The sequence below is a fragment of the Pteropus vampyrus genome, unplaced genomic scaffold, assembly GCF_000151845.1.
Source record: "Pteropus vampyrus isolate Shadow unplaced genomic scaffold, Pvam_2.0 Scaffold206, whole genome shotgun sequence".
NCBI lineage: Eukaryota > Metazoa > Chordata > Mammalia > Chiroptera > Pteropodidae > Pteropus > Pteropus vampyrus.
Window position 1 is genome coordinate 109,649 of NW_011888987.1, and position 18,516 is coordinate 128,164.

General features: G+C 36.3%; 1 pseudogene; it reads right to left on the reverse strand.

Annotated features, from left to right (window-relative positions):
- Positions 1 to 8,198: 8,198 nt before the first annotated feature.
- LOC105300288 lies at positions 8,199 to 9,223 on the reverse strand (annotated as a pseudogene).
- Positions 9,224 to 18,516: the final 9,293 nt, after the last annotated feature.

The following is an 18,516-nucleotide window of genomic DNA, read 5'->3' on the forward strand; positions in this document are numbered from 1 at the left end:
TAATTGCATTCCCTATGTTGTGATCCCTATCCTCGTGACCATCCATCAGCTACTAATTTGTACTTCTTTAACCCTTCACCCCATTATCCCAATCCCCCAAACCCCACTTCCCTCTGTCCATCACCAAATTGTCCACTATATTTGTGAGTCTGCTTTTGATTAGTTTGTTCTTTTTATTCCTTAGATTCTGCATATAAGTGAAATCATATAGTATTTATCTTTCTCTGTCTGACTTAAATACCTTCTAGGTCCATCAAAGCAATATCTTTTTCCATCCCCTTGCTTTTAGTCTCTATATGTCTTTTAATCTGAAGTGAGTCTCTTATAGGCAACATGTAGGGGTCTTGTTTTCTTATCCTTTCAGCCACTCTATCTTAGTTGGAGCTCTTAATTCTTTTCCATTTGAGGTACGTATTGATAAGAATGTAGTTGTTACCATTCTTTATTCTTGTTTTTGATACATACTTTTTCTTCTTAAAGAAGTCCCTCCAACATTTCCTGTAATACTGGCTTGGTGGTGATAAATTACTTGGTGGTGATAACTTTTTTTGTCTGGGAAGCTCTTTATCTGTCCTTCAATTCTAAATGATAGCTTTGCTGGATAAATTATTCTTGGTTGTATATCCTCAGTCTTCATGATGTCGAATATTTTTTGCCAAACCCTTCTGTCCTGCATAGTTTCTTTTGAGAAATCAGCTGCCAGTCTTATGGGTTTTCTCTTAAAAGTAACTATCTGTTTTTCTCTTGCTGCTTTTAATATTCTTTCTTTGTATTTAACCGTTGGCATTTTAATTATGATGTGTGTTGGTGTGGGCCTCTTTGGATCCCTGATTTTTGGAATTCTCTGAGCTTCCTGGGGTTTTATGTCCATTTCCTTCACCAGGTTAGGGAAGTTTTCCATCATTATTTCTTCAAATAGCTGTTCAACATCTTGATTTTCTTCAGTTACGCTGATCAGATGGATATTTTGACCCTTACTAGTGTCCTATATGCTCCTTAAATTATTTTTATAGTTGTGGCATCTTATCTCTTGCCATTCTGATTGAGTGTCCTTGGCTTTCCCATCCTCTAGATAGGGCATTTGATCCTTTTCTTTATTCACTTTGTTTATTCCATTTAATATACTTCTCATCTCAAATAATGTGTTCTTCATTTCAGACTGGTGCCCTTTTATAATTTCCATTTCCATTTTTATATATTTTTAAATCTCTTTGTTGATTTTATCTACATTTCCCAAAAGTTCATTGACATCTTTATAATCAGTGTTTTGAACTCTGCATCTGTTAGATTACTTGACTCCATTATATCTGGATCTCTGTTCTGTTCTCTCATATGGTGTCTGCTTCCCATTTTGACTGTCTTTCTGTGTCTGTTTCTATGTACTAAGCAAAGCTACTAAGTCTCCCGGTCTTATTAGTGTGGATTTGTGAAGTAAGTGTCCAGTGGCACAGTCCTGAGAGGGATTCAGCTACAGGCCAAAGTTAGCCCAAGCCTCTGCCCCTCCGGGGCCACCTGTTAAGATTCAGCAAGCAATCCACAGATATTGTGCTTATAGTTGCCTCAAAAGGCCACATCAGAAACTGAGGCCAGCTGCCTCCAGTGTCAGTCTACATGCTGCTCAGCAAGGAGCATCTGACTGGCTGAGGATATACTTGGATGTGGCTTGGGTGGGGCCGCGAGTTGGGGGAGGGGGTGCTCCAGGGAATCCTCTGTGTGGAGTGACTTCTGTTATCCAGTGTGATGAAGTCACGGCTATGGTGGCTCTGTGTTTGTGTACTGGTAGCGGGGAGGGTTCAACAGGGAACAATGGATACCGCTGGCACTTCTGTACCATGCGAGTCTCGCCTGGTCCCTCACTCCAACAGTGTCTCCCTGTAAGTCCCTGGTGCCCCCTAAATGCAGCTGAATTGGCACTGATGCTCAGAGTGAGCAGGTCCGTCATCATGAAAATCTGCTCACGGACGTGGCTGCTGCTGCCACTGGCACTTCCGCAGCCTCCATCTCATGTAGCCACTGGAGACTGGGCAGCCCCACGTCCTTGCCCCATCCTACCTTCTGCCATTGCAGGGTGATTTCTTGGATTTCTCCCTAGTTGTATGGCTTGTTCCTCTAGATCCCAGGTGATTTTTCCTTGCTGCTGCTCCTTGTTTCTGTCGCAGCTTTGATTTAGTCACCAGAGGGATGAACAGAGCCTCTATCATCTATGCCATTTTTTTCCCTCTCTTCCTTCCTGATTTTTAACAACCACATGTGGGTATGGGGCCAGCCTGTTCTGTGTATCCACCCTCCTACTAGTCTCGAAGTGGCTTCTTCTTTATATCCTGTTATAAGAGTTCTTTAACTCCTTCGTAAAAGAGTTCTGTTCTGCCAGTCTTTAGGTTGCTCTCAAGGTTGGTTGTTCCATAATTTAGCTGTAATTTTTATGTGGCCATGGGAAGAGGCAAGCACAGACTTTAACTACTCTGCCATCTTGACCAGAAGTCCAGAGTTCTGTTTTTTATCTTTTAAATTTGAGGTGCTTATTACATGAAGTTATCAAGTAGGCAGCTAAATGTATGAATTTGTAGGTCAGGGAAAGATATGAATTTGGGGGTCTATGGATGTATTTAAAACAATAGAACTGGATAATGTTATTTTGGAGGGAGTGAGGCAACAAAAGAAATGGGGCTCCAGGAGTGAACCTAAGATAAATGAGTTTGAGTAGGTAAAAAGAACCCAGCAGAGACTGAGAAGGAGCTTTCTATGATATAGGTAGCAAACCAGGATGGCATGGTGTCACAGAAGGCAGGAGAAGAAAGCTAACCAGTGAGGGAGGAGTAATCACCTGGGTCAGATGCTGTGGAAAAATGGAGCAAAATTGAGGACAGATTCAATACCACTGGTGACTTTGAAAAGAGGAGATCAAGTGGAATGGAGGGATGGGAAACTCAACTGAAGTAAACTGAGGTGAGAATGAGGTGTGGAAATAGAGCTTGCGTCTTTGAAGACATTTTATGATGCAGGAAAGAAGAGAAATTTAACTATTTATTGAGCTAGGCATTTTTGCATATATTATTTTTAATTCTCACAACAATTCTATAGGGTAGATATTTACATTTTTATTATTTAGATAATTAAACCACATGAAAAGAACAAGAAACTGTCTTAAAACCACATAACTAGCAATGATAGGGTTGGAATTCAAGCCCAGGTCCTTCTTGGTCCAAGTTCCATCTCATTCCATTTTGCCATATCCCCACCAGAGTAGTAGATCAACCCTATCAACATGATTTTCCAGAGCCTAAGAATTCCCTCTCAATTTCTGGCCATAAATATTTTTACTGAAACTTATAGTGTTATTGGAATTTCACTAGTAGAGATTAAAAAATATTCATTTTCGAAAGGTTTTCAGACTTCTGTTATTAATTAAAATGTCGGTAACCAAGGGAAAGATAACATCGTACAGCTTAATGTGGATTCCTATGTTGTAAGTACTGTCTGTTAGCTCATGACATCCCTTTTTTTCCTCTTCAGTCTAGATCTCTCCTTTGTGCTTTGGGTTGATACTTCCAACTTGACATTTGAATGGCTTATAGGCATTTAAAAATCAACATATCTTAAATAGTACTCTTGACTTCCACAACTGCTCTTCCAATTGAGTAAGTAAATGGTGACATAGTTCTTAAAGCTGTCTACTGCAAAAACCTACTAGTCATCTTATAATTCTCTCTTTTCTTTTCCATCTTTAGCATCCAACTTTACTACTACCCATCCAAAGTGGGTATCTCCTACTCTATCATGTCACCTATCACTGTTAATTTTCTCCTAGTACTTATCTCATACTATTGTTGTTTAGGTAATTTTTTAAATTTGTTTATTTTGTTTATGTCTCCCCTCTAGAATGTAAGTTCCATAAGGACAGGGACTTAATTTTGATTACTATTTTGTCCCCTGTGTTTATAGTAATTAGCACAATGCTAGGCACATGGTAGATGCTCAAATATATTGGTACTCGAATGAAAGAATTAGTGAATAAATAATTTCCCTGTTCGTGGCAGGGACTCAAGGCAAAGAAACAGCCCCTCCCACTGTGGCTGGAAAACAGAAGTGACAAAAATCCATGGTCATCAAAGTTAAACTCTTGAGAGGTTCTGAGACACTGAGGTGATTGGGGCTGGCTCCCTGCCCATGGCACCCTTTCCTTTTCACTCTCCTGGTTAAGTTGTACATTTCTCTGACATGGCAGTAATACAAACAACAGCTTATTGTTTGGTAGTTTACAAAGTACATGCAGGATTACTAATTTAATAACGTGTGAGATAGGGACTAGGTTTTACAGATGGGAAGTTTGAAGAATGAGAGAATATGCTGTAGAGTTAATAAGGGCTGAAACTAGTGTTAGGTCTGCATCCCTGACTCTGGGTCTACTTTGCATTCCACTTGCCACACTCATATTTTCTATCAAAAAGATGTCATATGCAGTTTCAAAGGATGGCAATGTTGTAAGGTCAATGCCAGGTAATTTGCCTAAGTAAAAATCTTCCTGTTGAAAAAAGATATCTACTTTAGAGTTTATCTAGAGTTTATCTTGCTCATTTTTTAAAATCAGAAAAGAAACTAAAAACTGTAATGATTTATAACTTATTGAGACTTTAACATAATGAAATGATCTCACTTACTCCTCTAAATGATCTAGAGAAATAGGTAGAATAGGTTTATTATCCTCATGTTGGAGATAAGTTATCTGAGTCTTAGGAAGGAAAGGGCTCAAGGTTACCCACTTATAGAACATTAATTAAAAGCATGGGTTCTTAGAGGAACATTGCTGTGTTTGATTCCTGGTCCAATTATTTATTAGCTGTGTAATCTTGGCAAGTTCCATAACTGTTTGTGTTTTGGTTTCCTCAGTAAAATGGGAATAATTAGTATACACTTCATCAGGTTGTGAGGATTATATCTGTTAATTACTATAAAGCATTTTGTGTAGTGTTTGGTATATAATAAGCTCTCAATAAATGCCAGCTATTAAAAAGTGCCTAAGCCAGGCCTTGGACCTAGTTCTTCTGGCTCCAACTCTAGTGGTCTCCCTATCATTCAAGTGGGTCTTATTCTTAGAAAAGCAAATTGAAATAAATTTCTTTTGAAATGCTCTTTGCAGGAGCATCTGAGGCCAAAGATGTCTTGCTTAGACTTTAACTTACCTCAGAACTGGATTGCAAAGCAAAGATAAATACTTAATGTTGCTTCATCTTATGAAATCACTGCATAGAATGTAATTTTGGCAGAGAGTATGCTGAATTTCATAATATCAACATAAAGAGGTTTCTTTTTTTTTCATTTTAATATTTTTCTCCAGAATTTCAGACCTGGAGCAAATGTGGCCATGTTGTTTTGTCACAACACATCCTCAGACTTATTGTGTGTGAAAGGAGAAATCTTTTCTTTCAACTTCAGGTATTTAACATGATCTTAGAGGCTGTATCAATTATTTATTAATATTTCTGTCTTTTTTGGGACTGTATCCTAGGAAAATAAAAGGCTGGCATATTAGATTATATGTATAAGAGTTTTTGCAGCATTGTTTGTAACGCTAAATAAAACAACGCAAAAAATCTGGAAACAACCTGAATGCTCATGAAGAGCAGAACAGTTAAGTGACTTTTGAAAACACTCATTGTACAGAATTTTAGGCAATGAAGAAGACTAAGTTACAAACCAGAGGAATGCCTGTGATATATTGCTAGGTCAAGATAAATCCTGTTCCAGATTATGTACGTAGCATGACTCTATTTTTATTTAAAAACCCTAAAATCAACATATAGGTATATCTTTCTATAAGCACGAGAGGCATACAAATGAGGTGAGAGAATCTGTTGGAACAGGGTAGTTGAGGGGATTGTTAGAATTTGCAAGAATGATATCTTTTAAAAAATTATATCGTGACATTATTTTACACACAGAAAGCATACATTATTTATGCAATGAAAAGTCTAATAAGAACAGAAAAAAAAATAGTTTCCTTCAGCAACGGCCAATTTATACATTCACTCTCCCAAAACTTTTTTTTCCTTCCAAAACTTTTTGCACCACCACATTTAACACAGAAAAATCTTGTGAATTATAGGAGAAAGCTGTTACTCATTGCTCTTTTGCTGAGACATACTTTTGAGTAAAAATGTCTAACAGTTTATTTCTTCTCTGCTGTATGGTTGTCTGATGAGAAAAACATCTTATTTCAAAATGTTTACCTTAATATTTTAAGAAACTTTGTGTGATATCCTTTCATAGTTAATGAGGAACAAATCGAAGAGAGTTTCTGAAGGATATTTCTCTTTGGATAAAATACCAACAAAGACATAGTGGCCAATTTATACATTCACTCTCTCAAAACCCATTGATCTTTTTTCTTTTTTTTTGACTTGTGAGCTATATTAGCATTTGTCTACAGCATCATTTCCTTATGAAATGAAATAGTTAAATCAAATGAACTCATAATCATCTGAATCGTCTGCAAAGTACTTGCGTTTGCTTAGTACAGCCAAAGTTTTAAATACAGAAAGCACAAGAATAAACCAACAGTGACATGTAGAATCTAGAAGGTCATCTGGGCAATTTAGAAGGTGGACTTTCAAGAAGTCTGAGGCACAATTATAAGAGAGAAAAAGTTTTGTGCAAACTATATTAAACATAGCAAAGAAAATTAAGATGTAAAAACAAGGGACAAGTTCATTGTAAAATATTATAAAAATATTTCTACATAAGATATTTTGCTTTTGTCTTTAGATCAGTTGAAGAGAAAAATCACTCATTTTAAAATAGAAAAAACAAATATAATTTTGTTTGATCTGTCTGCAAAATACCTTAAAAATTTTAAGTTTTAATTGCAGAAGACATTAAGTGTTAAGAAAAAAATAGAACAAGAAAAAATGGGTATTGATCCCTATAACAAAAAGTCCCCAAGCACAATTATTTCCCTTAATATAGATATATTTAATTGCATTGTCACTGAAGATACTATTAAGAGAAAACTTTTTTAAAACCAGAGGACATAATAAAGCTCAAGTGACCAGATTTTAATTTTGAGAAATACACTCTGAAAGTATTTTAAGCCATAAGAAATTGCAAGTGAATAGGAACAATTATTTCTGCTTATGTCATACAGAAAAAAAGCATTCATTTGTTACTCAGAAGACTATTTTATGCAGTATGATTAGTTAAACATCTCATGGCAAATGTTGCTTAAATTCACAATGTCTCTGTTGGTCTTTTACCCAAAGAGAAATATCCTTCAGAAACTCTCTTCGATTTGTTCCTCATTAACTATGAAAGGATATCACACAAAGTTTCTTAAAATATTAAGATAAACATTTTGAAATAAGATGTTTTTCTCATCAGACAACCACACAGCAGAGAAGAAATGAACTGTTAGACATTTTTACTCAAAAGTATGTCTCAGCAAAAGAGCAATGAGTAACAGCTTTCTCTTACAATTCACAAGATTTTTCTGTGTTAAATGTGGTAGTGCAAAAAGTAAACTGAATAAAAGGAAGACAATGATTCTAAGGCACCCTTAGCTTAGGGAATTTCAAAATAAAGAAGTTTCCAACTAGTTTAACTTTTTCTGATAAGAATCACTTTGACATAGGTTAACATAAACAGGTCGACTCCTTTTCTCAGATTAACATAAACAGATTGTTTCTAACTATTTTACCACAATTTTGCCTCCACGCCTAAAGTTCAGGCAAGCCTAGTAATCCTATCTTAAGTCAATAAACAGCTCGTATTTGGAGATGAGAAAAGCAAGAGTACAAATTAGGAAAGAAAGTACTTTGTTATAGCTGAGATGGTTCTAAATGAAACAAATGGTTGTAAATAATGATAAATAGAGCATCTAATTTTGGGTTTAAATACTTTTTACCTTTAATTACACAAACAAACACAGCTGTATTGGTCTTAAAAGCAATGGAAGGCATGTACTTCTACTGGTAGATTTAGCACTTCTGACCAACTAAGACACCAACTTCTTAAAAAAATATGCTTCGTACACTTTACTGGATTTTTTTTTTTAAGATGGATTTTTTTAATTGAAAAGATTCTTGAAAAATTTTTAAGTTAATTATGAGCTATTTCAAGCATGTAAACAAGCATAGAGAATAATAAAATTAACCACCACTCAACTTTATCAAATGTTAACATCGTGCCACGTTTGCCTCATACTAAAGATGCAAATTTTAATACATTATTTCTTTTTGAAACTTGAATGGGAACCAGAATGGGATGATCCAGAAGATGACCTGTAGTGCCTGGGTGAAGCAGTGGTGTCCCAAGAGTTTGGTCCTGGGCTCAGGGTTGTTTAGTGTTTTCATTAATCACCTGGCTTTTGTGTGACTGTGATCTTGTTTGTCTTTTCTTCCCATTACCAGATGAAGAAGATCTAGAACAACTTCTCTTTCTGTTCCTTTCAACATGACGAACTTGAATAAGATCTTCTTATGTGGGGAACAGGAGCCCTTGTGGGATCTGGAGCTGAATCTTGATTTTGACCCATGAGATCATGAACATTTTCTGGAGCTGGAACAAGATCTTGACTGTGAACTGGAAGAACTTTTTGAACAGGACTTGGACCTAGACCTTGAACTTGAGGGGGAGGATGCATGTGATAAAGATCATGAATATGAAGATTGAGACTTTGAATGACTTTAACTATTAGGTTTCTTTTTATTACTATCTTCTTCACTGGCATCAAGATTATGTTTTGAGAAATCAGCATCATCTTCATCCTCATCTAATTTATATTTAGAAAGATCTTTAGCCTCAACCTCTTCTCTCTCAGATTCTTTATTTTCAATTTCCTTTAAAATAAATGCTGGACCAACTGCTTTCCCTTTGTATTTTTCTTTTTTATGTCCAAACTCATCACATTTCACCATCAGGTTCTTGTCTTTCTATATATTTAACAATTTCTCTTTCATTAAAACCACCACCATATCATGTTCTTTCTTCTGACTTAGCATACATTCTGATCTTCTGGCCCAATTCACAGTACTGAACCTTACACAGCCAGTCATTAGCACTCGGCTCTTTTCTGCAGTGTCTTTCCTATTTTGGGGCCTCCCACTTCCATCATCTTAGCCTCAGTTGTTTTCTCCCGGCCACTTCTATTGCAGCTGGTTCTTCTGGCAAAATTTTCATTTCCACATTTTTTGTCAGGGCAAATCCAGTCACTTACTGACGCGGTCAACATCTTGAATGCCACTACCACAGCCTCCTGCAGCTATGTCTTCCCACAGCCCCTTGATCTTGAGGGAACATATTGCTAAGATGTCTTGAGGCACCTGACAGTGAAGCTGTCCATCCTCTTTATGAATCAAACCTCTGACCTTGGTCTCAATAACACAAAGCTCCAACTGAGCTAGTACCTCCTGTTTAATATCCTTATAGCAAATGCAGAATCAGCTAGCAAGTTATATAAATATACACTGATACAGGGTCATACACGTCCTGAATCAATCATAATTTATTTAATTATGTTAGCCTTTTTATTCATAAAAATTATGATACCTGAATTTCAGTGTAGTATGAAGCTAGAACTATGAAACCTCAACCTCAGATATAATAAAAGTGATAAAAGTGATTGTCTTTTTTTCTACTGATTTACCGGTGTTCTTTAAAATGTGTGTTTGATGTCATTTAAGCTGTATCTGTTATTGTCACAACTGCCTATAGGTTTCAGATTAGTAAAGTCTTTGAAATATGACTCTACTCAGCAGAAAGGAATCCACAGCACTTGGCATAAAGATTATAATCTTTGGCCTTCCTGTGGCAAGATTTACAACTGTGACCTTAGACTCTATTTCTTTTGGAGTGTAGTCACTTTAAGTTAACAGTGATGATTGCTTTGAGTTACTAGGTCAGTGTGAATTGCCTAATATAATGTCAGATTCGTGCTTCCCAAGGGCTGGGCAGTATTAGGGACATGAAACAAAGTGAATTTTAATGTCTGGAGAAGGCAGTGCTCTGATATATGAGCCACCCCAGTAACAATGAATTTCCATAGCAAGAGATTTTAACACCAGTTCCTAACCTCTTCCATACTACCCATCCTTTAATTTATGAAGTATTATGAGTTCACATTTAATTAGATGAAATAGTCTGAAATGACCAGGTTAATGAGATGAAGAGAGTTAAAAGCCAGCTCCACCTCAAGGCCAACCTTCCCCTGGAATGATAAAAAGAGGGAGTTGTGTGAGGGATGGATGAAGCAAAGCTGCAAACAAGGCACTCCAATTCTGTTAACTCTCTGCTACCTAGAATTGAGCCGAAGGCTTCCTTCTGCTGCAGTTCCAAATGAACACTTTGTTTAAAATTCAGATTTATATTTGGATGACAAGTAATAAAGGTAGTTTAAGAGTTTGGTTTTTGCTAGTCAGATGTTGCTTCTTTTTTTTTTTAAATTTAATTTTATTATTAGTTTCAAGTATACAGTACATTGGTTAGACATTTATATAGTTTGTAAATGATCCCCCTGATTTTTCTTTCTCTTCTCTGGCTCTATGCTTCTTCATTACATTAATGCTGAGTGCCTCGTTTTTAACAGGAGGAGGTCCCATACGGTATTTGAAAGCAAATCTTTGTCCGACGCACTGTGTTTAAATATGTTGCCAACACTAGATGGCACTCTAGGGTTGCTTTTCTCCTCCGGTTCCAAGGTCCTCCACTATTAATTCCTTCCTTTAGAAAGAGCAAACATGCTATTTAAACAAAGGTCCCTGTAGTTGCTCTGTAGTTCTGTTTTTATATTTATAGTCATGTAATCAATATGTTGGAAGAGTAATTAATTTTTAACCTCAGTCCATGGGGAGATCAAATGTTAGTGGAGTTAATGGATGGAACAGGCTTCATTATTCTAAAGTAACACTAATGATAAAACAGGGAAGAAAGAGGAGGGCTGTAAACAATCGTGCCATCAAATACACTCATAAAGCAACAGTGCAATGTGATTGTGGGACACTGACCTATTGGCAGTCTCCAGCACAGTCGTAGTTTATGCTTTAGTCAACTAGACTAAATTGAAATACAGTTGACCCTTGAACAAAGCAGGGGTTGGGGGCCAACTCCCCCCACACCCCCCACCCCTTGCATAGTCACAAATCCACACATAATTTTGATTCTCCAAAAACTTAACTACTAATAGCCTACTAATGACTAGAAGCCTTATCAGTAATATAAACAGTTCATTAACACATATTTTGTATGTTATAGGTATTATGCACTGTATTCTTACAATAATGTTATCGTAAGAAAATCACGAGAACGTACATTTACAGTGCTGTATGTATTTGTTGAAAAGAATCTACGTATAAGTGGACCTGTGCAGTTCAAATCTGTGTTGTTCAAGGATCAGCTGTAGTCTCCTAGGGATCTTTTAAAATATTTCCTCTTCCAATCAATGCTGTTGAAGTTATTCCAAATAATAGTTCTCATTCTGTTGACCCTCTGTTTGCAAAGCCTCTCGTCATACCTCATTTCCTAATATTTTAGGGTGATATTAAAGTCTCTTCATGATTTGGGACCTCTGCAATCCTGGAGCATGTACCCAAGTTACAGGATTGCCATGCAATCCTTCATCCAACATTTTTGCAGCGCTGTGTCTGAAAGTGTGCTATGTTCTTCTAAGAGAGGTAATGACCCAGTGCAGCTTCTGAATGGCCTCATATCCATGGGCACGTAAGGCTCTGGATGGGCCCACTCCCAGGACTGGAGTGGGGTGGCATGGCCAGAGCTGAGGGGCTGGAAGCCAAAAAGGACAACGGACTCACTTTCTTCTATCTTGATTATATCCTCTCACCGCCCCACACCATCCTTGAATTTCCCAACCTACTTTCCAGGATCATGAGAAAATAAGAAAGATCATTATGTTGCAGGCACGGGAGGCTCATAGTCAATTGTACACAAAAGCTCATTATCTATAGACACATTACAATTTCTTTTCCAAACGTTATTATATTCAGATTGACCTCTCTTGATCCTTAATCATTCTTAACCTCTCTTGACTTCTTTGTTGAAGTGATTCTACGTGGAATGTTCTTTTCCTGTCTACTCATCTGGGCCCGACTTTTGTGCATCTTCTTTTACGACACCTTCTTCATAGTGAATCTCTTTATATGCTGAACTCCCATATTTCTTAATTTAGGTGCCTATTACGATAACCTATGGCAGTTAGAATTTCTATTATTTTTCTTTTCTAATACAAGTGTAAATTATGTGAAGATTTGTAAATCTTTATATCTTCTACATTGCCTAACCATGTGCCTCATGCAATACAGACGATCCATAATGTTGAATTTACTGAAATTAGACAGGATAAAGCTTCATCAAAGGACCCAGGATGGATGGTTATATCAGGAACCGCTCATTTTTTGGACTAATTATTAAAAGAGGAAGATTCTTGAGTGGTTTATCCTATAAAAAACTCTAGTTGATATTAGTCTTGTATACACACTGTAAATGAGCTGCTTGGTTGCCTATTGACATCCATTTCCCCTTCTTCCTTAACAGAACCCTGGTTTTTAGATGGGCATGTTGGGGCCAAAAATAAAGGACTACATTTCTGAGTCACCCCTTGCATCTAGGTGTAGCTCTAAGACTAAGTTCTGGTCGAATAATTAGAATAAAACAGAATTCTTCAGAATAAAACAGCATAACTAGAATGAAACAGAATAATTAGAATGAAATGAAATTGTGTCACTTGGGATTACTAGTTGTGATGTATGATGACTTGTTAGTGTATGATCTTTGAGAGCTTATTATATTCAGTTAAGGCTCATATAAACTGAGCTAGAAGAAGTGTTAATTTCTAATTCTTTAGTATATACAGTGGCTCACTTCCCTTTTGTAGAACAAAAGATTAATTATATTTGGATGGTGGGAGTGGGTGAGCAGAGAGAGGGTTAAAAAAGATGGAAGAAATTAGCTAAAAATTGTTGAGTATCTTTAACCAGCTAGTAACAAACCATACATAATTTTATTTGCTCTTTCTAGATGGTAACTTTGCATTTTATGGTGAGGTAATTAACTCCTTCTCAAACTCCTTCTTCTCCCTGACCTCTGAACACTGTAGTGCCCTGGAGTTTCATCCTTGGTCTTCTCTAGCTTCTGTCCCTCAATGATCTCATCTGGTTCCATGGCTTTTACCACCAAGTGCTGATGGTTTTGCCCCTTTAAGCTTCAGACTTACATATTTAAATGACTACTTGGCATTTCTACTTTCTGGCTAAAAGAAATCTCAAATTGACATGTCCAAAGTAGAACTCTTGATCTGACCTGTGACTCCCAGCTTTCTCTCTCTGTAAGTGGTGACACCATCCATCCAGTTGCTAAAGCTAAAAATCTAGGAGTCATCTTTGATCATTCCCTTACTCTCCTCACCCACATACAAGTCATCAGTACATTCCATTAATTTTATCTTCAAAATGCATTTCAAATCTGTCCACTTAACTCTGCCTCCATTCTACCTCACGTCCACCATGATCTCATGCCTGAAGGTATTCAATAGCCTCCCTGCTTTTTCTGTTGCATTGCTACAATCTATTTTCATTCAGCAGCCAGACTGATCTATTAAAAACAGATCACGTCCTCTCTTGTTTAACACTCTTCAGTGGTTTCTCACTGCTGTTAGAATAGAAACCTAATTGCTTGTTGCTTACATTTCCAACTTTGCCTCATGCCACTCTTCCCAGCTCAACATATTGCTCCCCCACAGGTCTGTTTCCTGGGCCTTCAACAGGCAAAGCCCTTTCCCGTCTTCAGCAACAGCCTTTGACTTGACGCACTTCACACTGCTGCTGGCTCATTCCCATCTTCAGGTCTTAGCTCACATTTTGCTTTCTTAGGCCTTTCCTGATTACCCTTTGTTGAATAGTCATTTAAATCTTTATCTTATTATCCTATTTATTCCTTTTATAGCACTTCTAACAATTCGAAATTAACTCTTGTGTATCTGTCTACACATCCATCCATCATCTATCCATCTTCCTTCCTCCCTCCTTTCCTCCCCTTATGCCCCCTCTCTCTTTCTCTCTCTCTCTACTTTGGAATAAATACCATGTGGGGGCAACAGACTTATCTAGTATATTCCCTGCTGTATCTTCCTTTTTTATAATAGTGCCTGTCAGGCAGAAGGCTCTCAATAATGTTTTAAAATTGAATTAATGGATGATCATATTTATCCACAGGCAAATGGTGAGTAGATGGCAGAGCTGAGATTGGAACCTGGCCCTTTCTTACTTCACACACTTATTTTCATTACAAGACCTTCCTACCAGTCAACCAGGACTCAGAGTTCTCTGCTGTTAAAGCAAGGACTATTTTAACTAAATATATTGAAGAATTGCAGTAACGATTTGATTAATTTGTGTTCCCTCTAAATTATTTTACCTGAACTCTACAGATGCTTCAGTTAATCATACATTTTAAAAATGTGAATTAAGTGATTGCCTCAACTCTCATTTTCCTTTGCTATGATGTATTATTCTTTCTATGTATGAAGAACCATTTCCTTTTAAAAATAATGTTGTCCATACCCTTATGAACTAGTTAATTTTCTTTCCAACATTTTCTTTTGGGCCGTTTAGATATGACCTAATAGTCACTGCAATAATGCTGTTGTTTCAAAGGGTAGCGACCTTTTTCTTATAAAAAATTGAATGTGAAAAAAATCACTTCGTACAGTGTGAGAATGCCTGTTTTTCTTGGTCATATTTCATTTCCTTAGCAAGACTATTTTCTTCTGCTTTCCATTGTCAGCAGACAAAAAAGATACAATTAAATCGAGGAAACCTGGCAGCGCCGATTTTGGAAAATGAAGTGAATTCAGTTTCTGATTTGAACAAAGAGCAATTTATTATGTTGGAAAAACACTGCCCTGATGAGATTCAAACTCAACATGTCTCATGTGAGCTCAGGACATCACTTCAGATCTGCATTCATGTTTATCTTTGAGAAGGGGCAGTGATTTCACTCCCAAACTTTGAACTCCAAAGAGGACATGGAGTTGTTTAAGGGTCAGCTATCAGCGAGCACCCAGGCCCCCATGCAGAGGCCCAGGGCCAGATCTGCGGACTTCTCCTGCTCTGAGCTCATTGATTCTAAGTAGAGATTTCTGTAAACAACTCCAGCAATTATGCTGGAGCAAATGGAGTGCTCGGGTTGGTTACAGGGAATTTTATGAGTCAGATGAGTTCTAAGGAGACTTTTGAAATAAAAAAAAAATTTTTGATGAATCTAATAATTATAATAATATATTTGTATAAAAACTTATTATATCATTTCATATTTACAACCAGCACTGTGGAGATAATTATCTTCATTCTCTATAGAGAAGAAAAATACAACTTAAAAAGATTGACATTGAGAGTCACACAGGCAGTAAGTCAGACTGGACTAAGACCCCTTTCCTAACGCCAAGATGGTACCACTAAAAAAGAAGAAGAAAACTAGCATTTGTTTTCTTGACTTTTACTTTTACATATTTCTGGTTTGTGCCAAACTTTGGACCTGTTTGGTGATAATTTTATTTTAGACTCTTCCACATTGAGTCTTTTTGTGGAGCATGGCAGATTATAAATAATAGTAATGATGATGATGACAGTATTAGTAAAAAATCAAGGTCTCTAGAAATAATTACTGTCACTTATTGAGAGTTTTGCATATATTGTTTCATTCAATCCTTGCACAGTTTTATGAAGAAGCTGCCATTTGTATCTCCATTTTACAGATGTGGAAATTGAGGCTCAGGAGGAAGAAGCAAGTAGTCCAAAAATCACACTACTGAAAAGTGATGTAAATGATTCAAATTAAGAGTGTCTGATTCCAAAGTGTGTCCACCTAACCTCTATGTTATAGTGCTTCTTTCCAGAACTAGAGTAAAAGGTAGGCCTGCCAGGTCACGGGGCACTGAGTTATGACTGAATTAAGTAAGTAATATGATGTCAAGCGATTCAGGTTTCACATGTGCTCCTTATGTAACAGACAAAATTAGGTTGGGTGTGCTCCTGCCAAAAGGACAGTTGGAATGAAGGAAAGTAATTTGCTACAGTAAACAACTCATCTCTGTGGTGTATGTTTGCCACACATAGGTTTAGTTCTGGTCAGTTAAAACTCATCAGTCAGCTGAAATTCTGAAATAATCCCTCATAGGATGCTGCTTATCAGAAATGGGAGATTTATTTTTATTACCTAAGTTGAAAACTCTTTATAATTTTCAAGCAGTCTGGTTCAGAATAATGTAAAAGAGAGAATTTTAGAAAAGTATAATATTTTACTGATTTTTTTAGTATATTAATTCTACTTTGTTAAATGGAAATAAGTAAATCTGTTAATTTTTTATTAAGAGAAAATAATTTCAATCTCATATTTCAATAAAAGTTATAAAAGTTGAGACAATATTTAAAGATTATCAGTTCGAAAGGACACCAAATTATAAGCCAGTTTGGGAGTGATGGTGGTGGTGGTCTAGCCTTATTTATAGAGCTGTGTGTGTGTGTGTGTGTGTGTGTGTGTGTGTGTGTGTGTGTGTGTACAAAAGGGGGATATTTTTGGTGGAAGTTCAAAGTTACAGAGGTAGAGAAACAGTCTCTTGACTGAAGAGATTATGCTGAGTAATAGTCTGGTCAATAAGATGGAGGCTTTTGAAAGATGTCTTCGAGTATCTTACTTAAGCCAGAATTGATTTAAGGTGAAAATTTCAGGAAGAATATACAAGAAAGTGTTAACATTAGTTATCCTTAGGGAGTGAGGATAAAGAGTGTGGAAGAGTGGACAGAAGATATTTCCTGTTCACTTAATATCTTTTTGTCTAATTAAAAATTTTTCCATGAGAATATATTTTATAATAAAAATAAAACAAAATAAGACATAACATAAAGAACTAATTCAGGGAACATCTAGAAGTGGGCATATGTTTTCAAGCAGGAAAACATAATAAGATATATAATTTTGGCAGCTAGTTTTATATTATAAGGAAAAGTCAATATGGAGAGAGCAGAATCAAGAGGTCAGTTGTTAGTATAATCTCGGAATAAGACATTGTGTAATGACTTCTAAGCCAAGTATAATTTGTAGACAATATTCTAAAGCCCATGTGGAGGATCCACATTTTCTTCGCATCAGAGTATTTAAAACAAAATGATTCAAAGCAATCATAATTTAATTTTGATATGCCTGCACTAGAGGGAGTTACATTTTAATTAACAGATTAAATAAAATAATCCATAGGTAAACATATCATCAGAGTAAAAGTAAGAGATAGACTATGAAAGAAAAAAATTATGAAGACTATATATATCTTTCTGAATTACAAATGAATAAAAAAATAAGTAAGAGCAGCACATGACAGAATTTTGCATTAGATTTTTGTTTTTTCCCTGTGAATCAACCAGGTTTGATGGTGGCAGCACTGATTTTTTTGCTTTTTGTCATTGTAAGCATTTGTTTACAGTTTAGTACAATTTAAACAGCATTTCATTAAGCAAGACTAATTCCTGAGAGTATTACCTTAGCCCATTAGCTTCTAGACAGTCATTAATTCCTGTGACATGTCTTGGGATGAGATCATTATTATTACCATTATTATTTTTATCAATTAAGTTCATTAAAAAAAAGTATGTAGTTTTAACACTGGATATTTTCTTTCTGAAACATATCTTTTAGTATCTTTGTGTTAGTGATTTCTTGCTTTGCCCATGTTTCCATAGACCCTCTGGCTACCACTGAAGCTAATTTAAATTCTCTAGGTTTAATTCTCATGGTTAACAAAAAATTAGAAACAGCTTTTCAAAAGTATCCTGATAGGATATTTGTTTCTGTAATTTTTCTTTATTGGGAATTCTGAAATAATCTCTAAAGATCACATGACTGACTTCGGAAGTACAGGGTGGGATTTCACAAAGGCTCTGAATTTGGCATTTCTTGTTTACAAGAATTGTTGCCACTGATGAATATGGTGGTTGTTTAGTCACAGTTCTGCAGAAGGAAAGGCCCAGCTTGACTATAATGGAAAGAGCAGATGTCACCAGAATACAGTGGCAAACGTCAAAGTGAGGGCTTTGGCTGGCAGGGAGTGGTCTGTCCATTACCACTTTCCAACACTTTTAGAATTAGCAACAGAAAGAAAACTCATGAAACAACTGTGAAAATTATAAATAACCCCAAAAGGTAAATGAAAGATAATGCTTAAAAATTCCAGGCTGCCCAATGAAAGTAGAAATTGATATTACAGATCTTATGGACCACAATGGAGAACACGAATGGGTGGGAGAGTTAGAGAAAAAGAGTTCTGACATGTTTGAATGCCAAAGATTTTTAAAGTTGATCTCTTTTGGCCTGGTAAAATTTTATGCATTTTTCTCATTCCAACCCAGAGGTCTGAGGATTAGTGGATGTTTCTACCAGCCTGGAAACTCATGTGGTGAAGAGAATGTATGCATGTGACAGTGAAAAAGTGAATGCATAAAGACATGCATTCTTTTCAAGAATAAA